General features: G+C 44.8%; 1 protein-coding gene across 2 annotated transcripts in view; it reads left to right on the top strand.

Moving 5' to 3' along the window:
* The window catches only part of LOC126335205 (uncharacterized), a 285284-nt gene that overhangs the window by 195182 nt on the left and 63493 nt on the right, over positions 1–26609 (top strand). The gene's annotated exons all lie outside the window — the stretch shown is intronic.

Raw genomic sequence — 26609 nt, 5'->3', positions numbered from 1 at the left:
GCTTTACACAATGTTGACTGGAACTCTCTTTTTCAAATTTTGACGGTAGCATGGGTAAAACGCAGGAAGCGAAACGCTACTTATAACGTGAACAGAAACCAGACAGGGTTCTAGCCTACTCACAATGTTATTCAATCCTTATTCTGAGCAAGCAGTAAAGGAAACCGAAAATATGATTGGAGTAGGAATTAAAGTTCAGGTAAAAGGAAACAAAACTTTGTTGTTTTGCGATGACATTATAACTCTGTCAGAGACAGCAAATGACTTGGAAGAGCAGATGAACGGAATGGACAGCGTTTTGAAACGAGGATATAAGATGAACACCACGAAAAGAGAAACAAGGATAATGAGATGTAGCGAATTAAATCAGGTGATACTGAGGCAATTATATTAGGAAACAAGGCACTTAAAGTAAAAGTTGAGTTCTGCTATTTGGACAGCAAAATAACTGATGATGGCCAAAGTATACAGAGTATGCAAAATGTAGACTGGCAATGGCAAGAAAAGCATTTCTGAATAAGAGAAATCTGTTAAGATCTATTATAGATTTGTTAAGAAGCCTCTTCTGAAGGTATTAGTCTGGAGTGTAGCAGTGTATGGAAATGAAACGTGAACGATAAACAGTTTTGATAAGAAGTGAATAGAAGCTTTTGAAATATGGTGCTACAGAAGAATGTTGAAGATTACATGAGTAGATCACGTAAGTGAGGTATTGAATAGAATGGGGAGAAAAGAAATTTGTGGCACAATTTGCTTGGAAGAAAGGATCGAGGAATATAACACATACTGAGACATCAAGGGATTGCGAATTTAACATTGGAGGGAAGTGTGGAGAATGAAGGTCATTGAAGCGGACCAAGAGATGAATACAGTAAGCAGATTGAAAAGGATGCAGGTTGGAATGTTACTCGGAGATGAAGAGGCTTGCATAGAACTGAGTTGGATATCGCAACAACAACACGGATAAATTTAAGTTTTACATTCAATTTCTGATCCACGTCTATCCAATTTGGAACTGCATGTATTCGAAGTGCAAAGACCACTTTTACCTCGCGGTTGGGTGATGCGTGTTCCTGGTGCGTATCCTGGACTTGCTGGGCACAGTGAATCAGAACGTGTAGGTTTGCGGTGATGTTCGGCGAGTCAGAGGCTCGCAGCTGGCAGAGGTACCTTTCTGCTCTGACGTCATCCCCGCCCACGCCTCATGACGTCACTGCAGCTGACGTCTTACACGTCCAAGTTCGCATCTACTTTACTATCTAAGCGAGTCCAGTCGCCAGCTGAGCGGCTGGGAAATTAATTACAACCAAAGTCACCTGAAAAATACTACGCCATTACGGATAGGTTGGAGTGATCTGTGGCGCTTGACTTCACCTAAGTTTTTGTCCAGATTTCGGGATCTCACTAAAGTTTGGTTCTGAAGTTTTCCGATCGTAGTACACCTACAATATCAGTTCGACGTTACGGAACCTGAACTAGAGACCATGCACGGGATTCATTAGACTGACGGTGGCCAGCTAAATATGTTTCAAGAACTGTATTAATTTGGACTGTTGCCGTTTCAAGATATTTTTGCTCATCTTCAGGTGTATAAAATTCATTGTGTATGGCCGTGTAGTTGTTGCACACTTTGTTCACAGTGGGCGCTGTATTAACACTAGATACGGGATAATGTAAGACGGTTGGGCCTTAAAAAATTCTGTTAAAATTTGCTCAGTAATATTTTCATTTCCAGTATAGACTGCACACTTTGGCCCTAGACGTTTCAAATTGGCGCTAGCTATAAATCTACAAGTTGTGATGCTCTTTTAAACTGTCGCAGTGGCGTAAGACAACGACGCGCTCAGAAGCTTTTGAAAGGAGTAGTGTTCCAGCGAGTTCATGACTGAACATGCCTTTATCTGTAGTCATAGAACACGTGAATGGAAAAGCTGAGAAAGCACGCCATATGGGCCGTTACAATGCTAAAGTGGATATTTTGCTAATTCCTAACTGGAAAGCGGATTTTTTTTCTTTGGAATTAGTACACATTAGCAGAGGCCATGACGTAACTGGCACTATGGAATAAATTTTCGAAAGAAAGATAATTTTGTTACCCACATTAAAGTTACAGTTCCCGTGCAGAGTCTCGTTCGAGTCAGATGTCTGAAGCACTGCACCACCCGATCGATAATTTCCAAGACAAGTAAATGGTACTGAGAATTAACTCTTACACCACTTCTTGCGAAAACAGGAAAAATATCTCTTGGCCTACTTTGCAGAAACAGCTGTAGTACATCTATCGAGTCCTCACTACGATATTTAATCAATGTACACTGTTTTCGTAGTAGCCTATATTCATCTGTTGTGGGACTATGTAGTATGAGGAACGTTGGAGCTTTTTTTCCTGAGCGTGCGTGTCTGAATTGACTTGGAAAAAATTGTTAACGAATTAGTAGTCTCTGCACTGTCATAGCGATAAAATATTTATTTTATGGAAATTGCTGTTGAAATAACGTCGCCAGACATGGTGTGAATGAAATTAAGCGTGTAGCACAACGATTTATTTCATGTGAACTATTGCAGGAATTTGAGGCCATTGGTGAAGCCTTTCTGGCGCACTTTGTAAGAAGTGACGAAACCTGAGTGCACCACTTTGAAACGGAAACAAAATGGTAGTCATCGCTGTGGCACCACCCGCAAACACCGAAAAAGAAGGAAGTCAAGGCAGCTGACTCTTTTGGTAAAATCATGATGACAGTCTTTTGAGATAGTGATGGTGTAATTCACGTAGATGTGTTGTCAATCACTAATTCAGAAGTACATGTGAAGATTCTGAACAAACCATTTAGGACGTCCTCGATCTGACAATAATCCAAAAGAAACCTTACTGTACCACGACAATACGCACCCTCATACGAATCTCCGAATCCGGAAACACCGAAAAAGAAGGAAGTCAAGGCAGCTGACTCTTTTGGTAAAATCATGATGACAGTCTTTTGAGATAGTGATGGTGTAATTCACGTAGATGTGTTGTCAATCATTAATTCAGAAGTACATGTGAAGATTCTGAACAAACCATTTAGGACGTCCTCGATCTGACAATAATCCAAAAGAAACCTTACTGTACCACGACAATACGCACCCTCATACGAATCTCCGAATCCGGAAACACATTGGATTGGACTTCATTGACTCACACGCCCCATAGTATAGACCTGGCGTCGTAGGGCTTCCATCTGTTTGAGGCACTTAAGGATTCTCTAGGTACGACACACTTTGAAGAAGGCGAGATCATAATTCGTGCAGTGAAAACGTGGCTAAACGTCCACGGGCTTCTACCAACAGTGAGTACATGGTCTTACACAACGCTGGCGCAAAGCCATTGTGATGTAGATAAATAATACATGTAAAACAAATGTTGACTGATATTGATACCAAATTGTAACTCTTAGGAACAAATATTGAAATAAAGACTAGAAAGTTGCAAATATACCAATGCTCAAAAAAAGGAAATAGAAGCAATCCCATGAATTACGGATCCGTTGTCACTGAAGTCGATTTGCAATGAGATTTTGGAACGTATGCTGTGCTCCAACATTATGAACTACCTCGAAGGAAACGGTCTGTCGACACACAGTCAACACGTATACAGAAAATATTGTTCTTCTGAAACACAACTAGCTCTTTATTCGCACGAAGTAATGAGTGCTCTCGACATGGGATCTCAAACAGATTCCATGTTTCTAGATTTCCAAAAATCTTTTGACAACTTTCTCCACAAGAGACATCAAACTGTATGCCTATGGAGTAGCGTCTCAACTGTGCGACTACATCGTGAGTTGCTATCATATAGGTCATATTTCTCAATAAACGACGGAAAGACATCCAGCGTAACAGAAGTGATATATGGCGTCCCCGAGGTGAGTGTTATAGGCCGTCTGCTGTTCCTTATCCACATAAACGATTTATGAGATTATCTGAGGAGCTCTCTTAGATTGTCTGCAGATGATGCTTCTTTTTTCCGTCTAGTAAAGTCATTAGGAGATCAAAACAAATTGCAAAATCACTCAGACACGATATCTGATGGTCAGTTAAGTCTACGAATGAAAATTTTGTGGTCATTCACATGCGCACTTAAAGGAATTAGTAAAAACACTAATCTAAAGGGTGTCAATTCAACTAATACATAGGTGTCATTGTTGTTGTGGTCTTCAGTTCAAAGACTTCTTTGAAACAGCTCTCCATGCTACTCTACCCTCTGCAAGCCTCTTCATCTCCGAATAACTACTGCAACCTACATCCTTCTGAATCTGATTAATGTATTCATCTCTTGGTCTCCGTCTACGATTGTTTCCCTCCACGCTTCAGAAATTGTTCAAATGGCTCTGAGCACTATGCGACTTAATTCTGAGGTCATCAGTCGCCTAGAACTTAGAACTAATTAAACCTAACTAACCTAAGGACATCACATACATCCATGCCCGAGGCAGGATTCGAACCTGCGACCGTAGCGGTCGCCCGGCTCCAAACTGTAGCGCCTAGAACCGGACGGCCACTTCGGCCGGCCTCCACGCTTCCCTCCAGTACTAAATTGGTGATCCATTAACGCCTCAGAACGTGCCTACCAACCGATCCCTTCTTCTAGTCAAGTTGTGCCACAAATTCCTCTTCTTCCCAATTCAGTTAAGTACCTCCTCATTAGTTACCTGATTCACCCATCTAATCTTCAGCATTCTTCCGATTACGAACGACTTAAATTGGAACAATCACACAGAAAATGTTGTTGGGAAGTTGAGCCAAAGAGTGCGTTTTATTGGTTGCACACATAGTAAATGCAACATGTCTACTACAGAGACTAGCTACACTACGTTTATCCGTCCTCTTTTATAATATTGCTGAGCGATGCGGGATCCTTACAAGATATGATTGGAAGAGGACATCGAAAAAGTTCAAAGAAGGGCAGCACGTTTTGTATTACCGTGAAAAAAGGGGGATAATTTCACGAATGTGATAGACAAATTGAGATGGCAATCATTAAAACAAAGACATTTTTCGTTCAAAAAATGGTTCAAATGGCTCTGAGCGCTATGGGACTCAACTGCTGTGGTCATCAGTCCCCTAGAACTTAGAACTACTTAAACCTAACTAACCTAAGGACATCACACACATCCATGCCCGAGGCAGGATTCGAACCTGCGACCGTAGCAGTCGCACGGTTCCGGACTGCACGCCTAGAACAGACATTTTTCGTGGCGGCGACATCTTTTCACGAAACTTCAGGAAACTATTTTACTGACGCCAGCCTACAGAGGAAGCGTTTCTTTAGTCATTAGTTTTCTGACTGATTTGATACGGCCTGCCACGAATTCCTCTACTGCGCTTACCACTTCATTTAGGGGTAGCACTAGCACCTCACGTCTTGTAGTATTTGCTGGATGTATTGCAGTCTCTGTCTTGCTGTACAGTACAGTTTTTGCCCTCTACAGCTCCCTCTAGTACCACGGAGGTTATTCCCTGATGTCTTAACACATCACTACCTGTTGGAAAGTGGCCGGCCGCGGTGGTCTCGCGGTTCTAGGCGCGCAGTCCGGAACCGTGCGACTGCTACGGTCGCAGGTTCGAATCCTGCCTCGGACATGGATGTGTGTGATGTCCTTAGGTTGGTTAGGTTTAAGTAGTTCTAAGTTCTAGGGGACTAATGACCACTGCAGTTGAGTCCCATAGTGCTCAAAGCCGTTTGAACCAAAGCCATTTGTTGGAAAGTGATAATCGAAGGGATCGTTGTGCCAAGTAGAAATCTACGGATAACAGTCATTGAATGCTGGCACCAATTTTGAGTGGGCCAGAGGTGGGAATCTTCCTACAAGTCGGTCAGGCGGCCTGAAGGTGGCGTAATGCAGGGCGAGTCAGAAGTCATTGGACACCTTCACAAGTTGGAAGATAAAAGGGAAAATTGAAATGTGATGATGGGAACATAGGTTTGATTTGGGGCCGCAACTTTTGGAGTGAATGTCATTCATGGCCGCCACCTTGAAGTGCGCCGTTTTGGATTCAAGTCTTTTTTTTTTCTTCTTTCTTTTTAATGGGAAGATGGATGTATGGCACATCGACTAACACTCGCTTGAGCTCTGGAATTTAGTGGTGGAATTTGTTTTTGTCTATCTTGCACAGTTTAGAGGTTATTCATGTTCAAAGTTGGGAAATTACCTCCATACCGACAGCTACAGCACATGTTCTACGTGTTGTCCATCTCGTGCAATGCACAACTTTAGTCGGTATCAAGGTAACTTCGAACCTTAATAACTTATAAACTGTACAAGATAGACAAAAACAAATTACACCACTAAATTCCGGAGCGCAAGAGAGTGTTATTTGATGTGTCATACATAACCCCCCCTTTCCATTAAAAGAAAATGACTTGAATCCAAGATGGCGGATTTCAAGATGGCGGCCGTGAATGACATTCACCCCAAAAGTTGCGGCCCCACGTCAAACCTATGTTCGCATCATCACATTTAAATTTTCCCATTAATTTTCTAAATTATGAAGATGTCCAAGGACTTTTGACTCGCCCTGTATATCGCCGAAACTGGTTGCTCAATAAAATAACAATTGGGGAAATTTTACACGGCTAAAAGACGTTGTGACTCGACATACTGGAGTCAGAAACGCCCTCATTTGTACCATACCGCTGAAAGCAGCGGCCGAACTTCACGTAGCAGAGCAGAAGCTTGCCTCCGCTGGCGACCTTGGTGGGCGGCTGCGGTATGTGGGTCTAGGCGGACTCGAGCACCAGCGCGGAGTACCGTAGCGCCTAGCGGTGCCGCACAGAACCCTCCAACAGCTTCCGGCCGCGCATGCGCACCGCACCGGCGTGCCTGTCTGTGTTTGGCAATACGACCGCTTACATCAGGAAGTGCGACTGTTACTGTGACCTACTATCCACTGACTAGCTCACAATCACGCTTCGCAAAAATGGCTCTGAGCACTTGACTTCTGAGGTCATCAGTCCCCTAGAACTTAGACCGACTTAAACCTAACTAACCTAAGAACATCACACACATCCATGCCCGAGGCAGGATTCGAACCTGCGACCGTAGCAGTCGCACGGTTCCGGACTGTAGCGCCTAGAACCGCTCCGCCACTCCGGCCGGCCCACGCTTCGCAATCGAGATTTATCGAGCGAGTAACATCGAGTGTGCGAAATAGCTTTAATATTTTGCAAAACTAATATTCCAGCAGCCGTTATTTTTGTAGCTGTTTATTTTGGGCTACCAGTTTTGACTCCTCAATAAGAGTCACCTTCAAGCCCTATATAGTAAGAATTACGTTAGACAAATACATAATAAGATGTCATACATAGTATTATATAAACGAAACACACATAAGTAAAGGTAGACCTGTAATGAAGTAATACATTCAGGGTACAGTCGAGGTACTACGGTTTGTACACATAGTGCAAGACGCAAGTCAACTATCCGAAATAACTTATAAAAACAGTTGTGTTATTGCAAAGTGAACATTAATCCTATACGTTCATTGCGCAAAATACGTAACGATATAAGCGACAAGACTTTTTAAAATAAAGAATAGCGTCAGATAATTAACATAAAGTTGTAAGAAAAATGTGAATTATCATATCTGTAGATTACCTAGTTGTGACAGGATATCTACATGGTCAATACCCGACCTGCTTCTCTCTCGTTCATTGTGTGGGCCACATTTCTATTCTTCCTTTGCTCTGATACAATTCAGATAGTTAATAACACTAATGCTTATTTTACTGAATTATTCACATTATGTATTACTGACACCTTAGCCTCACAACGTTCGTCGGTCAGTTATCATGCTTATTTTCCTAACGCGCCTGTTTATTATTTTACGTTGCTTTTTTACACTTTTGTTGCTTCTTGCAATTTTACTTCAGTAGTCTGATGCTATTATTCATTTTATTCCACGCAAAAAGGGAACAAATCCTTTTCGCTTATATCCTTAGAGATTAATGAAACTTCCTTGCAGATTAAAACTGTGCTCCGAACCGAGACTCGAACTCGGGACCATCTTTTCTTTAAATCTTATTTTGTTCTATATTGCTCGCTAAATTTGTTCGAGGCGGACGTCCGATGACACCAGTTTAGGTTCTTCGTAGATTCAGTCACTCAGTTTTTTTATTACAGAGGGCAGCTAACCCTCTGACCGAACACGCTGAGCTATGGTGCCGGTTGCGATGTGAGCTTCCCAAGCACAACTCAGGCCCCGTCCTCACAACTTCAATTCTGACGGTACCTCGTCTCCTGCCTCCCAAACTTCACAGAAGCTCTTCATATCAGCGCACACTCCGTTGCAGAGTGAAATTCTCATTCTGGAAACATCCCCCACGCTGTGGCTAAGCTATGTCTCTGCACTATCCTTTTTTCCAGAAGTGCGAGTTCTGCAAGGTTCGTGGAAGACCTTCTGTGAAGTTTGGAAGGTAGGAGACGAGGTACTGGCATAAATGGAGGACGGGGCTTGAGTAGTGATGGGTAGCTCAGATGGTGCCGGCACAGTAGCTCAGCGTCTTCGGTCAGAGGATTAGCTGACCTCCGTAACAAAAAATAAAAAAAAAATAAAAAACTTAGTGAACGGATCAACGAAGATGGTGAACGTGTGTCAGCGGACGACCGCCCCGAACGAATTCAACGATCAGTATAGACCAAAATGACATAAAAAAGGTGGTAGAGCACTTGCCGCCGAAAGGCGAAGGTTCGAGTCTCGGTCCGACACACAGTTTTAATCTACTAGGAAGTTTCATATCAGCGCACACTCCGCTGCAAAGTGAAATTCTCATTCTGCATAGAATTAATGTTTTTATGACTTATTTCTGATAGGTGACTTGTGTTTTGCACTATGTGTGCAAACTATATTGTATAGTCATAGATCATCATTGATTGGAATGGATTGCTTCATTTCTGGTTTCCTTTTACTCCTGTATATTAATACCCGTATGTATCCTTTATTTCGTTTGTATAATACTCTGTATGTTGCCTTATTATGTATTTTTTGATGTCTTGTAGTTTTTAATGTATATAGTCGATAGATTACTCTGCTGAGGAGTCGAAACTGGTAGCCTGAATTAAAAAAACTATAAACATAACGGCTGTTGGAGTATTATTTTTTACAATTCATCTACCAGACGCAGTCCCACAACCCATTATAGAAAAATGGAGTTCTGTTTAAATTTATGCCAAGAAATGTTGCTGAGTTTTCACCCATCTTCACTTGGCGTAATTCGTTTGTATCTTCGGCAGTATGGCCCGCATTTTCAGTACTGCAGCTCCCTTGAGCAAAATAACAGTTAGTTGAGCTGCCACGATGCTTGTGTTGCCTATTTACGTTTAATTAACAGTTAGGTGCAGTTACTTTTCTTCTGTAATTTGTGGCTCCTTTCCTGCCTTTATATGCGCAGCGCAAACACTTTTAGGTTCGCCGGTACACTAATACTGCCATGTAATCGACCGCCCAATGAGTTGTACATTCGCAAAAGATCTGAAAACTACAAACGTAACACCACTGTACAGGAAAGCAGGCAAACGTGAAGCCGTGAACTATAGGCCTGCAACATTTCTGTCAGGCATTGGCAACATTCTTGAAGAACAGTTTCTTGGGACACTAACTACTTTCCTAAATAATAAGTGATCCACAACATGGTTTCAGAACGGAAAGGTGAAACCAGTCAGTTGTTATTGCCTGCCTAAATGAAATACTGACTGCAGTAGATAATAAGAAACATGTTTCTGGCCTTTTACGTGATCTTAGTGAAGCTTTTGATGTAACTGATCATGATATTATAGGAGGAAGTAAATAATTATGGAATTCGGAAGAAGGAGAAAAGGAAAATTTGCGTTTAAGGTCCCGTCAAGATCTAGAATATTAGAGATGGTACAGAAGCTCGAATTGTTTCAAGGATGAGGAAGGAAATAAGCCGTGCCCTTTCAAAGGAATCATCCACGCATTCGCCTGGAGCGACTTTGGGAAATCACGTAAAACATAAATCCGAATGCCGAAAGCGGATTTGAACCATCATCTTCCCAATGCGAGTCCACTGTTAAGGAATTCGAGGCCTAATTGGCAGATTCATTCTTTCTTCCATGTTCGTCAACAAATCATTCAAATATAATGGTGCAAATTCGCAACATTTCTAATTTTTTTAGTAATGCACAAAAATCAGATAGAGGGTCCCTCAAGCACCAGTTCTTGGACTCAATCTTTTCATTCTTTATGTTAATGGTCCAGCAGAAAAAGTAAGTAACTAATGGTATCACAGTACCGTTTGTAGACGACAAAGCTGTCCCAATTAGATCGCGCGATGAAGAAGCAGAATCAACTGGAGTTTTAATACAAAATTTAACACAATATCTCAAAACTAGCAGCCTTATAGTAAATTCTTGTAAAACAGTGACACTCAATTTCCACATTGTAATGAAACTCCCCTCTGCAAGTGAGACGAATATATCTTTATAATTATTGGAAGTCTTTGTGAGGGTAGCCGGCCGCGGTGGCCGTGCGGTTCTGGCGCTGCAGTCCGGAACCGCGGGGCTGCTACGGTCGCAGGTTCGAATCCTGCCTCGGGCATGGGTGTGTGTGATGTCCTTAGGTTAGTTAGGTTTAAGTAGTTCTAAGTTCTAGGGGACTATGACCTAAGATGTTGAGTCCCATAGTGCTCAGAGCCATTTGAACCATTTTGAACCATCTTTGTGAGGGAAAATTCTGTAGGACTGTGTTTATTAAAAAAGTAATTAAAGACTTAGTTTCATGACCAGTGCTACCGCCAGAATGTTGAATGCAAGCATGGTAACGTGCATGCATTGCCTTGTGCAGGTGACGGAAGTTAATTTATGGGACAGATTTCCATTGCACTTGGTAGGCCAATAAGGGGCGATTGTGGGTGGCGCTGGAGTCGTCGTCCGATGATGTCCAACGTATGCTCGACTGGAGACAGATCTGGTGATCGAAGCAGGCCATGGCAACATGTTGACACCGTGTAGAGCATGATTGGGTACAACAGCGGTATGTGGGCGAGCGTTATCCTGTTGGGAAACACCTTCTGGAATCTTGTTCATGAATCACAACATGACAGGTGCAATCAGTCGTGCGACTGGATTCGTGATTTCCTGTCGGAAAGGTCACAGTTCGTAGCAATAGACGGAAAGTCATCGAGTAAAACAGAAGTAATATCCGGCGTTCTCGAAGGAAGTGTTGTAGGCCCTCTATTGTTCCTGATCTATATTAACGAGATAGAAGACAATCTAAGTAGCCGTCTTAGATTGTTTGCAGACGATGCTGCCATTTACCGTCTTGTAAAGTCATCACATGATCAAAACGAATTGCAAAATGATTTACATAACATATCTGTGTGGTGCGAAAAGTGGCAATTGACTCTGAAAAAACAAAAGTGTGAAGTTATTCACACGAGTACTAAAAGAAATGCGCTAAATTTCGATTACGCGATAACTTACACATATCTGAAGGCTGTAAATTCAACTAAATACTTAGGGATTACAATTAGAAGTAACCTAAATTCGAACGATCACATAGATAATATTGTGGGTAGAGCAAACCAAAGACTGCGATTCATTGGAAGAACACTTAGAAGGTGCAACAGATCTACTAAAGAGATTGCTTACACCTCGTTTGCCCGCCCTGTTCTGGAGTATTTCTGGGCGGTTTGGGATCTGCTTCAGGTGGGACTGACGGATTACATCGAAAAAGTACAAAGAAGGGCAGCTCGTTTTGTATTTTTGCGAAATAGGGGAGATAGTGGCACAGACATAATACGTAAATTGGAGTGGCAATCATTAAAACAAAGGCGTTTTTCTTTGCGACGGGATGTTCTCATGAAATTTCAATCACCAGTTTTCTCCTCCGATTGCGAAAACATTCTGTTGGCACCTGCATACATAGAAAGAAACGATCATCACGATAAAATAAATCAGGGCTCGCACAGAAAAATTTAAGTGCTCGCTTTTCCCGCGCGCTGTTAGGGAGTGGAACGGTAGAACGTGGTTCATTGAACCCTCTGCCAGACACTTTACTGTGAATAGCAGGGTAATCAGTAGATGTAGATGGAGAATCAAGGTGCCTGAGATATCCACGAGAGTGTTCCTGCTGTCATACGAAGTCGATCCCCAGACTCCAAGTGCAAGTCCTCAACTGTCCTCTTTCTAACCAACCCACGGCCATCACTGGAACCGAGGCACAACCAGCTTTCATCAGAAAACACAACCACCTCCACCCTGCCCTCAAATGAGCTCTCGCTTGACAGCACTGAATTCGCAAATGGTGGTGGTTTTGGGGACAGTGGAATGCATGCTACAGGGCGTCTGTCTCGGAGGTCTCCTTGAAGTAACCGATTTGTAACAGTTCGTTGTGTCACTTCGGTGTCAACTCCAGCTCAGACTGATGCTGCTGCTGCAGATGCAGTACGATGTGCCACACGCATACGCCAAACACGTTGGTTTTCCTTCTCGGTAGTGCCACGTGGACTTCGCATCTCGTTCTCCTTGCGACCGTACATTCTCGGGACCACCGCTGCCAGTACTCAGGTACAGTGGCTACATTCCTGCCAAGCCTTTCTGCAAGGAACATCCAGCTTCTCGTAGCCCTATTATACGACCTAGTTAAAACTCAGCGAGGTGTTCCTAATGGCGTTTTTCTCGCCTTAAAGGCGATCTTGACTAACAACTAGTCACCACTTCCAAACCCATAGGTAACTAATGCTCACGACTGTTACCGCGTGCATTTAAAACTACACTCCTGGAAATTGAAATAAGAACACCGTGAATTCATTGTCCCAGGAAGGGGAAACTTTATTGACACATTCCTGGGGTCAGATACATCACATGATCACACTGAGAGAACCACAGGCACATAGACACAGGCAACAGAGCATGCACAATGTCGGCACTAGTACAGTGTATATCCACCTTTCGCAGCAATGCAGGCTGCTGAGACGATCGTAGAGATGCTGGATGTAGTCCTGTGGAAAGGCTTGCCATGCCATTTCCACCTGGCGCCTCAGTTGGACCAGCGTTTGTGCTGGACGTGTAGACCGCGTGAGACGACGCTTCATCCAGTCCCAAACATGCTCAATGGGGGACAGATCCGGAGATCTTGCTGGCCAAGGTAGTTGACTTACACCTTCTAGAGCACGTTGGGTGGCACGGGTTACATGCGGACGTGCATTGTCCTGTTGGAACAGCAAGTTCCCTTGCCGGTCTAGGAATGGTAGAACGATGGGTTCGATGACGGTTTGGATGTACCGTGTCCCCTCGACGATCACCAGAGGTGTACAGCCAGTGTAGGAGATCGCTCCCCACACCATGATGCCGGGTGTTGGCCCTGTGTGCCTCGGTCGTATGCAGTCCTGATTGTGGGGCTCACCTGTACGGCGCCAAACACGCATACGACCATCATTGGCACCAAGGCAGAAGCGACTCATCGCTGAAGACGACACGTCTCCATTCGTCCCTCCATTCACGCCTGTCGCGACACCACTGGAGGCGGGCTGCACGATGTTGGGGCGTGAGCGGAAGACGGCCTAACGGTGTGCGGGATCGTAGCCCAGCTTCATGGAGACGGTTGCGAATGGTCCTCGCCGATACCCCAGGAGCAACAGTGTCCCTAATTTGCTGGGAAGTGGCGGTGCGGTCCCCTATGGCACTGTGTAGGATCCTACGGTCTTGGCGTGCATCCGTGCGTCGCTGCGGTCCGGTCCCAGGTCGACGGGCACGTGCACCTTCCGCCGACCACTGGCGACAACATCGATGTACTGTGGAGACCTCACGCCCCACGTGTTGAGCAATTCGGCGGTACGTCCACCCGGCCTCCCGTATGCCCACTATACGCCCTCGCTCAAAGTCCGTCAACTGCACATACGGTTCACGTCCACGCTGTCGCGGCATGCTACCAGTGTTAAAGACTGCGATGGAGCTCCGTATGCCACGGCAAACTGGCTGACACCGACGGCGGCGGTGCACAAATGCTGCGCAGCTAGCGCCATTCGACGGCCAATACCGCGGTTCCTGGTGTGTCCGCTGTGCCGTGCGTGTGATCATTGCTTGTACAGCCCTCTCGCAGTGTCAGGAGCAAGTATGGTGGGTCTGACACACCGGTGTCAATGTGTTCTTTTTTCCATTTCCCGGAGTGTAAATAAGAAATGAAAACGAGTAATGTTCTAGCCCTAACGGACAGTTTTTTCAAAATACATAGTGTACCAACTGATGATGTCACAGCAGGAAGAAACGTATATGAGCGAAATAAAATAAAAAACGTTTTTAAAGCATCTTTCAAAAATGTTTATAATCAAATACGGGAAAACCTGTGAGCAGCCTAATGTTACAGTTACTGGAGACGAACGACTGGATCAGGTCATTGATAATTTCGTCCAATCCCTCTGAGTGTTCCAGCTGCAACGAACCTCTTACTGCCTACACAGTTTAAAACATCGGCTGCAGTCCCCGCAGGCTACGAAAAATTAAAACTGTTCGAGAGCTCTGCCCGTAGGCAGCGTATCCTTGAAAGTAGTGGTGAATGGCTGCGTTGTGGTACGAGTCTTGTTTCTGGGCAGCTGGCGGCTGGCGTCTGACCAACACATTCACCTTGCCGCTTGCAATGTGGCACGATTAGGAGCCGAGGCCGGCGAGTTACGCACCGTGGAAAGCTGCTGCGCAAGTTGCCGGGAAACGGAACACTGATACTCATTCCGGTGAGCGAGCTGCAGAGACAAAGAACAAATAGTGAGGTAGAATATTTCTACCGAAGTGTCTACCGAGAGCGCGCCGCGCAACGTCTCGATAGTGGCTGATATCCCTCACAGAACAACAATAAAATAATGAGAGACGGAAGTCCCGTGTTGAAAGATGAAAACAGAGAGCGACAGCAGCGCCCCAAGTGATATCGAGATGTACTATAGGAAACTTGATGATGATGATGAGGTTTCATACTCTGAGGAGCGTAGGGGAAATTGCGGGAGACCCGCACCGCCTACTAGGCAAGGTCCTAGAGAAGGTGGTTTGCCAATGCCTTCCTCCTGCCGTAATTGGGTGAACGATGATGAAGACGACACAACAACACTCAGTCATCTCGAGACAGGGAAAATACCTGACCCCGCCAGGAATCGAACCCAGAACCCCGTGCGCGGAAAGCGAGAACGCTACCTCAAGACCACGAGCTGCGGACCGCAGTTACTTTAACTTATCTTTATCACGACCGCAGTGACTTGAACATATCTGTATCACTATACTAAGGGTATTTTTACGCATATTTCAGGAAACTTGCACTATATCCACTGATTTCTTTTAAAATCTTACTACATCTTAAAAGAAGTGTAAATGCTTCGACACAAAAGTAGACAAATCAAGGTAAAGAGAAAGGTATTACAACCAGGAAATGGTGATAGAAACAGTAAAGTGGTGCTCTTGTTTAATTGAAGACCGAAACCGGCAAATAAAAAATACTGAGTGCCACTTGTGCCTGTTTTCAGAAACTTACTAAAATGAAAACAAAAATTATTTGCTACTTTTTGACTTCTTAAACACACATTAAAATTTATCCATGAGCTGTCAAAAAGCTTTAAACCATTTACTCAATTTTTTCTCAACCACATCAATTCTTTTATTACAAATGGGGTATTTCCCAATGCCATTAACCCTACCGTGTATGGTTAAAAGATTTTACAGTTAAAACTGCATACTCACCATCTGTAGACTCATTTGGGACGAGACAAAAAAATTAGGAAGTGTTTCACTCAAAGAATTACTCTGCACCTGTTTTACTTGATCCATTTCTGGTATCAGTAGCAATGTAAGGAACACTTGTCAGATATTTTCGAAACACAGTCCTGGTTAGCCTATGCCGAGTTCTATTCGTAGAGTGTTTTTCAGAAAAATGTTTCTCACTAACAGTAGTATTAGCAGGCTTCTTGTTGCCGCGATAGCTCGCGAACACTTTACCACTCCACTTTTCCAGACTGGACTGCAAATTTGTTAGCTGCGTCTCACGTCATTACATCCACGAAAACTATAAGATACGTTCCCGTTTTAATCTCTTATACTTTTAAGGTAAAATTATTTGTTCTCTGTTTATCGATGGTATTCGCGTCATCAAAATAAAATAAGAGAAATCAGAGCTCGAACAGAAAGGTTTAGGTGTTCGTTTTTCCCGCGCGCTGTTCGGGAGTGGAATAGTAGAGAGATAGTATGACTGTGGCTCGATGAACCCTCTGCCAAGCACTTAAATGTGAATTGCAGAGTAGTCATGTAGATATTACAATAGGATATCATTTAAAAGAGACTCTACTCTCTTTCGCGATACACGGTTGGTCGCCCATTACTTTCATCCAATGGTATGTTAATGTCATCCAAGTGGCATCGTGAGATACGTGAGTGTCGTTCGTTATACCCCTCTGACTATTTCGGCTTTAAAGAACGTCATTATCTCGTTGTGGCTATAGAAGTTTTTATTCTGATACTACAATTTCCGTGTTTCGTCATTGTCAAGCGTCTGTCAATATATAACGTATTAGTAAAAAATAATGGGGAGGTGCAATATTGACATGTGCGTGAATAAAGGAACAAAGGATCCATCTAAGAAACCCCGGTTCGGCAACACCCTCGCTGCCACCCAGGCACCTTTATTGAACACATTGAAAATGTACCCGACTTAGCCACCCATTGGAATGAGTGGTACCTCGTAGCTGCGCCAGCGCCTGGGGACAGGCAACCCCTTCGACACCCATTAGCTGGGGTCAACCGCCCTCGGGCGCTAAGAGCAGCTAAGAGACGCCACTCACTTGAGCGGGTGTCTAAGTCTCTGATGGGTACATTTTTAACATACTCAATAAAGGTGCGTGGGTAGCAGCGAGGGTGTAGCCGAACTGAGGGTTCTTAGAGGGATCCTTTGCTGTTTTACTCACACACATGTCAATATTGCACCTCTCCGTGATCATGCCACAGAAGGGCGCCGCATAGGATGGCTAAAATGGCATAAACATCCATTGCTGGTTTGGATCACTTACAGATTTCTTCGAGTGCTTTTGAAAGGTCTGTAGTGTACCTGGTGTACAAGAGCAAAAAGTTGCCGTCACACTACACACCAAATGGGTCAGATCACTTTCATTGTCTAGACAAGAATAGTATGAACAACGAACTAGGGACCTCTATAAGCACGGAAGTGAAGTGCAAGGCGAGCTGGAATTCCAAAACCACTCAGTCATGCAAAGCCCCTTAAAAGGAAAACCTGCAATCGGCGCTATTGAAACCGGGACTATGGAGCAATGGAAGAATACCATTTGGTTGGGTGAGTCTTGTTTCCCACTGTTGCCAACTTCTGGTCGAGTCAACGTCCCAATAGTGAAATGTGGTGAGAGTCGGTGATGATATGGGGAGCCATATTGCGGTATTCCATGGGCCCCACAGTCACTCTGCAACGTAGCATTACTGGCGTGGATTATGTGCACATTTCTGTTGATCAGTTTTATTCAATTGTACAATGTTCCTTCCACCATGGTGACGTGTTCCAAAACGACACGGTCCCTGTACTCACATCTCACATCGTCCTCGACTGGTTTTGTGAGCATGAGGATAAATTGCTGCATCTCACCTGCCCACTGCAGTCACCGGATCTCAATATTACTAAGCCTTATGGCCTACTGTAGGTAGAAGAGTGCTTGATCACTGTCCACCTCCACCACTGTTACCTGAACTTGTCACTACTTTTTCCCTACACCGGTTCAGGCTTGGTAATGTGTTGCTGTGTTGCGTTTTCGGTGTTTTCGTATCTTTGTCCACCCCTTGTACCTGTACGTTATTGCGCTTACTGCGGACACGCCCAACTTTGCATCCTTGGAGTCTGGGTGGCAGGATTTAAAAGGTATGTGAACAGCGCCGGCGTGCCTAACGCTGTACCGTTGCCAAATGCGTACTAAGAAGCCAAAGAGCGCTGTTTCCAGGTTGCTGACTACGAAATGTCGTCGGGTGCAGCAGCGGACGACCTTTGGGAAGGCCGGCGCGCCAGTGTGTGGTGAAAGCAGAAGTGGAGAGCGCTTTCTGGATAGCTCTGCATCGGCTCACCTGTCTTCGTCCTCCCTTATAATTCATAAAGGAGTTCCAGGTTGCCTGCGAAAATTTTTACACTGTGACGCACATGAATTAATGGCTGAAAAAGTGAAAACGGCGGGCTGAAAAAGTGAAAACGGCGGAAGAGCCGACCGGACACTGGCGTGAACAACTTTTTCCGCCACGGCGGAAATTTTACGAGCGGCAGCAATTTGTCGATCTTATTAATACTACTCTCTCTTACGACAGCAAAAACTGTGGCACAAAGCTCCTGCTCGAGCTAATTTCGCTGTATTTACCAAAGAAAAATCACCAAACAGTCGTATATTTTCAGAAGTTATTTCAATTACACGACCAGTTTCGGCATCTCATTAATGTCACCTTCAGGGCCCCATGGACTCCATGTATAGAGAATCAGATTCATCGATGCGTGAGTAACGCACCTCGAAGACTTGACAACTGGGCACACAGTCTTTGACTGCAGGTGTGCTCAGTTGTTGTCAAGTCTTTGAAGTACACACTCAAAAAATACTAATAATAATAAATAAATAAACAAATTCACGGAGTCAAGCTGTTGACGGCTCCGGTTATGCATGCATTAATGTATCTGATTCTCTATACATGGAGTGCATACGGGCCTGAAGATGTCATTAATGAGATACAGAAACCGGTCGCGTAAATAAAACAACTACTTCTGAAAATATACGGCTGTTAGGTGATTTTTCTTTGGTAAATATCTGACTTGCCTTTGTCCCGTATCCACGATGGGTCAATAGAGAAATTTCTTTGCAGGCGCACTTGGTAAAATAGTAACCCCTAGCAGAAATCACTCTAATACTAACACCGGCTCTAGCTTTGACAATGGTCTAAATTCGACGAAGAGGAGAGTAGAGAATTCTTTTTTTTTCATGTACGTCATTCAGCTGAAGCCACTTTCACTGATGATTGCAACGCGTAGATGATGATGATGATGATGTTTGGTTTGTGGGGAGCTCCAACTCCGCGGTCATCAGCGCCCATACGAATTCCCAATCTATGCACCGTCCGATCCATCCACTTTCACGAATGATGAGGACAACGCAAACACCCAGTCCCCAGGCAGAGAAAATCTCCAACCCAGCTGGGAATCGAACCCGGGACCCCGTGATCCAGATGTAGCAACGCTAGCCACTAGACTACGAGCTGCGGTCGCATCGGGTAGAGCAGTCATTCCCAACATTTCTTACATCGTTCCTCTTGAGCGTAGTCAGATTTTAGCTAGAAACGCCTCCCCCACCTGGAACTAGCCACCAACTTTTGCGCCAGACTATTTAAAATGAAAAAAGAATTTTCTTTGAACACTTTTATTTTTAAAATGATAAGAGATGTATGATATTTTAGTTTTTATGAATGTTTTAGTAAGCCAAGAATGAATCAATGAGGCAATTGTTTATGCTTCTTTCGAACAACACTGGTTCAAATGACTCTAAGCACTATGGGACTTAACATTTGAGGTCATCAATATCATAGATTTAAAACTACTTAAACCTAACTAACCTAAGAGCATCACACACATCCATGCCCGTGGTAAGATTCGAACCGCGACCGTAGCAGCAGAGCGTTTCCGGACTGAAGTGCCTAGAACCGCTTGGCTACAACGGCCGGCACGGCTTTAGACAGTTAGCTCTTAGGCTAAAGGGTGGTGCACATCAGTGTTCAAACCAAGATTGTCCCCAGCAGAGGACTGCAGAACTGGCTGAAAATCTCCACACCATATATTCATCATCTGAGTTATCAACATACCTACTAAAAAAAAAAAAAAAAAAAAAAAAAAAAAAAAAAAGAGAGAGAGAGAGAGAGAGAGAGAGAGAGAGAAAAGAAAAAACTGGTCCTGCCGCAGAGACGTTCGCAGTTAACAGTGCATCTGCAGCCATAAATCGCAAGGCACCTTCTGTTTTTGCGGAGATTACTTTGGCCAGCACAACTGGTCATTCCCCTCCCTAATTTGTGCCATGCGTGAATAATGCTCTCCAAAAAAACCCCGTCAGTAAGACTCCATGTGAGATCGATTTTTTCGTCATGGTTGTTCCACGAAGCACCAGTGGGAAGAAGTAATGTCTCTCACTCTTCTAGCAACGTAATACATTTGAATTTCCGTGAAGCGGCTGGTCCCGGCGGAGGTTCGAGTCCTCCCTCGGGCATGGGTGTGTGTGTGTTTCTCCTTAGGATAATTTAGGTTAAATAGTGTGTAAGCTGAGGGACTGATGACCTTAGCAGTTAATTCTCATAAGAATTCACACACATTTGAACAATTTCCGTGACGTGCAACGCCTCCCTTGCAATGTCTGCTGCTGGAGTTGGATGCACATCTCCGTGACGCTCCCGCGCTTGCTTAACTAACCCGTGAAATCTTTTGGGACCTTCTCCACCTCATCTGTTACTCCTACCTGGTAAGGTTACCAGAGTGAAAGGCGACAGTTAAGAATTGCTCGATCGACAGTTTTGTAAGGCAATCCCTCAGTGTTTGATCTCACTTCCCAACAAGCATTTCTTTGGAACACGTATGGCATCTGGTCGTATTACATCTGCTGCCGTGCAGAAATTCCTCTTTATAAAACGTATATATTTTACGGTCGTATACACTCCTGGAAATTGAAATAAGAACACCGTGAATTCATTGTCCCAGGAAGGGGAAACTTTATTGACACATTCCTGGGGTCAGATACATCACATGATCACACTGACAGAACCACAGGCACATAGACACAGGCAACAGAGCATGCACAATGTCGGCACTAGTACAGTGTATATCCACCTTTCGCAGCAATGCAGGCTGCTATTCTCCCATGGAGACGATCGTAGAGATGCTGGATGTAGTCCTGTGGAACGGCTTGCCATGCCATTTCCACCTGGCGCCTCAGTTGGACCAGCGTTCGTGCTGGACGTGCAGACAGCGTGAGACGACGCTTCATCCAGTCCCAAACATGCTCAATGGGGGACAGATCCGGAGATCTTGCTGGCCAGGGTAGTTGACTTACACCTTCTAGAGCACGTTGGGTGGCACGGGATACATGCGGACGTGCATTGTCCTGTTAGAACAGCAAGTTCCCTTGCCGGTCTAGGAATGGTAGAACGATGGGTTCGATGACGGTTTGGATGTACCGTGTCCCCTCGACGATCACCAGAGGTGTACAGCCAGTGTAGGAGATCGCTCCCCACACCATGATGCCGGGTGTTGGCCCTGTGTGCCTCGGTCGTATGCAGTCCTGATTGTGGGGCTCACCTGTACGGCGCCAAACACGCATACGACCATCATTGGCACCAAGGCAGAAGCGACTCATCGCTGAAGACGACACGTCTCCATTCGTCCCTCCATTCACGCCTGTCGCGACACCACTGGAGGCGGGCTGCACGATATTGGGGCGTGAGCGGAAGACGGCCTAACGGTGTGCGGGACCGTAGCCCAGCTTCATGGAGACGGTTTCGAATGGTCTTCGCCGATACCCCAGGAGCAACAGTGTCCCTAATTTGCTGGGAAGTGGCGGTGCGGTTCCCTATGGCACTGTGTAGGATCCTACGGTCTTGGCGTGCATCCGTGCGTCGCAATAGGTATGTTGATAACTCAGATGAATATATGGTGTGGAGATTTTCAGCCAGTTCTGCAGTCCTCTGCTGGGGACAATCTTGGTTTGAACACTGATGTGCACCACCCTTTAGCCTAAGAGCTAACTGTCTAAAGCCGTGCCGGCCGTTGTCCGGTCCCAGGTCGACGGGCACGTGCACCTTCCGCCGACCACTGGCGACAACATCGATGTACTGTGGAGACCTCACGCCCCACGTGTTGAGCAATTCGGCGGTACGTCCACCCGGCCTCCCGCATGCCCACTATACGCCCTCGCTCAAAGTCCATCAACTGCACATACGGTTCACGTCCACGCTGACGCGGCATGCTACCAGTGTTAAAGACTGCGATGGAGCTCCGTATGCCACGGCAAACTGGCTGACACTGACGGCGGCGGTGCACAAATGCTGCGCAGCTAGCGCCATTCGACGGCCAACACCGCGGTTCCTGGTGTGTCCGCTGTGCCGTGCGTGTGATCATTGCTTGTACAGCCCTCTGGCAGCGTCCGAAGCAAGTATGGTGGGTCTGACACACCGGTGTCAATGTGTTCTTTTTTCCATTTCCAGGAGTGTAGTTTCCAGTGACTGATCACCATTAGCGTAAATGAACAACTAAAGGAACGTATAAAAGTTTCAGACACACCTTATACGTCTGACGATCGAGCAATAGGAACAGCAAGTAGTAATTGCTGTCACTGGTAACATTTTCCGCGAATACTTTCCATGTTTGTATTGTGGGCTGCAACATGCGCCATAAGGGACTGTAACGGGGTTGTACCTACATCAGTGGTACCCAAACTTTTACTCCGACGGAACATTTGGAGATTGCTGGTATTTTGATGGAATAGCCTATTTACTTTGAAGGTTAATAAAATTTTAAAAATCGAGAAAAAAATGTTTATTCAGTTATTATTTCAATTTTAAATCTTAATTAATAATACAGATTTGACAAAAGAATTAAAACATAATAAGGAAATATGTCGGAATATCACTATCCCGCGGAGCACAGTTTGGGAAACCCTGACCAAGATACACAGTCAAGTTAGTTCCTGCTACAGCCGGGATTACGGTTTACATTGTTGGCGATTCACACAAAATAAAACGCTCTAAATTAATAGCGTGTTGAACTGGAACTGAATAATGGGTACTAGCGGACTAGCGTTGCGGCTGCGCTGCGCTGTTTGTGGCATCGTTTCACAATGCAGTGAGAGCCGTGCGCCGGGCTGAACAAGCAACTACCACCACCGCCGCCGCCGCCGCCGCCGTAGGCCCGCTGTGGTATGCGGAGGCGCAGGCAGCCCGTTTGTGCAACTCCCTCCGCCTGCAACCAGCGGTCGGCCGATAGGCATCAGGGGCGAAACGAGGCAGCCGACTGCGACTGCGCGAGACGTGGCCGACCTGCAGCGCATGCGCGAGACAAACCGGAGACCTGGCGGGTTGCGCGCATGCGCGAGGAAAGCCTGCTGCACAGCTCTGCTACGGAGAAAGTACGGCTGAAAACACGAGCGCGCCTGAGCGGTTTGTTCCGGCGTTTACGGAAGCGTGGAGAGCGCAGGCTACTGGCCGGAACTAGTGCGCGGACCAGAGCGGAGCAACACGGAAGTGAAGATAAGAATAGCGTTCTAAATGACAGCATCTTGTGTAAAGCTGCAGCTCATGCGAATCTCTGTCTGTAACCGGTTGCGTATTTTACCAGTCCTGAACACATTAACTTTTGATGATACAAATTTAATATATTACTAAAAAAAATCTACAAGCACTCGTTCGCTGGTTGTTAAGAAGTACCTGTAACGCTTTTCAGACACTGGCTGAATTATTAGAAGGAACATTTCAGGCCCCAGTCAGACGTACTTAGGTCATGACTTACCTACGCGACGGAAAATGATGCAGCGTTTAGTTCCTCCTTTATAAAATAAAATAAATCCTTGTCCATCGCTTGCACTACTTGTGGACCCCGCAGCGAGACTATGAAAATTTCATAGATGCACATGAGTGCACAAAGCACGCGATGAGATATGTACCCATGTGAGGCTATTTTCAGAGGACGTAGTTGTATTCCGTTTGTAGCTATGTTAAGGCCCCGTAGTAGCCCAGATTTGTTTTTCAAATTCGTCTTTTCTTTTCCACTGGTTTGCCAAACAAGCGCGATGACGTGCAAACCAAGTTTGTCGAATATGACCTCATTTTTCTTGCTGCTCTCAAGTGTGCATCGTGTCGCTTAGTATCTTTATACTATTCCATTTACAATTGCTTTAGAATTAACACTTGGGCAGGAGCACATGGACCTGAGCTGTCGCTTCCTGCATATAACACACACGTAATCTTACATTTCATTCATAGGGGAAAAGTGTCTCGGAAGTGAGCATTGCGTTCTGCGCATGTTGTCAACGTTGAGATGAATTATCACGTGATCCCTGCACAACGTTGTTTGTTTAACGCGAATTCACACGTCATGTCATGTAAAAACATTCCACAACGAATCTCAAATAGCGACATTCACTAAAGTCGTCAACGCAGCGTCACGTCACATTACGTCCTGGTTCAACTGGCTCTGAGCACTATAAGACTCAACATCTGAGGTCATCAGTCCCCTAGAACTTAGAACTACTTAAACCTAACTAACCTAAGGACATCACACACATCCATGCCCGAGGCAGGATTCGAACCTGCGACCGTAGCGGTCGCGCGGTTCCAGACTGAAGCGCCTAGAACCGGTCGGCCATAACGGCCGGCTTACGTCCTGAAACATCAAGGTTCCACGGGAGGAAGTTTTGACTTCGGAAAGTGAAAAATTATTTAGGATTTTACAATAATAGAACAGAACTGATGCCCACAATGTTTATAAATAAGAAGTTAAGCTCAACGACGCAATTTACGCTATGTAACATTTTAAGTGAAAAGTTCTGCTTTAATGAAGGGGAAAAATACTGTTGCTTGTCATGTTATTAGTAACGTAAGGAATACGGTAAAAAGGTTCGTTTTATTTCATTACAGCTGTTGTTCCAAATGTTTATGCATATATATTTTCCCTAGCAAGTAAATAACGATGTTTTGAAATGTTGTTTCACTTCTCCGCACATTACCAAACAAAATTGATCAAGATCATACGTTATGAATTTTGCTTTGGCTAATAATAAACGTCTCGTTGTTACTTCCTCATTTCCGATAATATGCTCTGATAGTTTGTACGACGGACTGTGAATTATAACCTCACTTCCGCCGTTCTCTACTAGGCTAAACGAATTGACGAGATGTGACGGTCAATGTAAATACACGCTGACGTGACGGTACGGTGACTTGATGCACTTCATTTTCCTCTTCAAAGCAGACAACCCACTTTATCCCAGATCTCAGATGCAAATTGTTATGATGTCTACAAGATGTCGATACTGAATCCACAGCACCTTCGAAGGGCATATGTCTGTACTAGCGATAGAATGACATCCAAAATTTATAGGAAGCAGCAAGGGTGAACTTACGTCTTGATCACTTGACCACTCTTGCAATGCGCGGTGACAACACAAAATCAGTTGCGCACGTATGAACACTCACTCCAGAGATATTTCTACTCTATGCTTTCATTCACCTCGCTCAAACTCGCAAACTATTCGATGTACAAAGATAGAACTGACATCAGTTTCTATTTTATTTTTATTTGCGGCAACATAATTTTAAGACGATGTGCGGAAACTTTACAAAAACGGTAGCTGCTGCAGCTCTGGTGGATATGCTGAAAGCATGCCGCGCTTTCCACGTTAACCTCACCCGATCACTTCCTTCGTAGTTGTCAATCCTAAAGTAATTTAGTACAGTTATATAATGCAATACACCACGAATGCAGACAAAGCGTTTGAAATTAGCACTTTCTACAAAGACGTTTGCTTGTCTGTTGCTACTTGTCTTTTGCTAACACAAGAAAACGTAAATAATCACACTCTGTTTATCATAAATGGCCACAAGAATTTTTTTTTTTTACAAGGCCGAGACATTTCGCTTGAAAAATACATGGCACATCTGCTTTCTTATTAACGATCAGTACAAGCAGGTTCTTTGTCCACCAGTAACCTCGCCGTAGCAGGTACGATGGACTACATCATCCCTGTTCCTTGCCAGTTGCGGACAACCGCGGGAAGCAGAACTCTGGCCGCGTAGCGTTCGTTGCGAGACGTGAACTCTCCTTTTCAGGCCGGTATTGCCGCCGTACTGCCAGACTACCCAGCTGCCGGAGACTTTCTGAGAAGCAGCGGTCCGGGCAACACAAGCCGAGTTTCCTCCTCCAATCGCTCTTGTCGGCCATCACTTTTCCCGTCTCACGCACTGCCAGCAGCGCTAACAGCTTAGCAGGCATATCCACCATATGCTGAAGGAGAAGGAATGATAGACGGAACTGTAATTCGAATAATATTACGGTCATCCCGTTTAAGATAAAGTATTTATTGAGAGGATTCACGAAAGGGATACCCGCAGTGAAATAATGTAGGCGCTATGTGTAGGTAACATATACTTCATTGCCGATATCGCGATACGCTGGAGGGCGCGTACGCACATAGCTATTGCTCAGTGCGAGATGCCAATAAAAATAGTACTGTAGGCTCTGTCCCGTTGACCAAAAAGTTTCCTGCGGCACTCGATCGTTGAGCCTTCCATAGAGGTAAAAAATAAGCGGAGTTGTTATGACGTAAAAAATTTGGACGCCGGCATTGCCCTGCTGAAATATGGTATGAGGAGATATCTGTTTGAGGGCAATGCGTACTGGCCCTATAGCCACTCTATCGGTTGCTGTTCAGATTGCCATCAATATATAAGATACGAGATCACAAGTTATAGCCATAGGCGCACCATTACAAACTTAGCGTTTGTCCACTTTGCTGGATTGCGTTCACCACAGTATGCTTATCATTGTACATCAAGCTGAAGTGGAATGCATCCGAAAAC

Source organism: Schistocerca gregaria, chromosome 2 (assembly GCF_023897955.1).
Source record: "Schistocerca gregaria isolate iqSchGreg1 chromosome 2, iqSchGreg1.2, whole genome shotgun sequence".
Classification (NCBI taxonomy): Eukaryota; Metazoa; Arthropoda; class Insecta; order Orthoptera; family Acrididae; genus Schistocerca; species Schistocerca gregaria.
The sequence above is the reverse complement of the archived record's forward strand: the minus strand, read 5'-3'. Positions and strand labels throughout refer to the sequence as shown.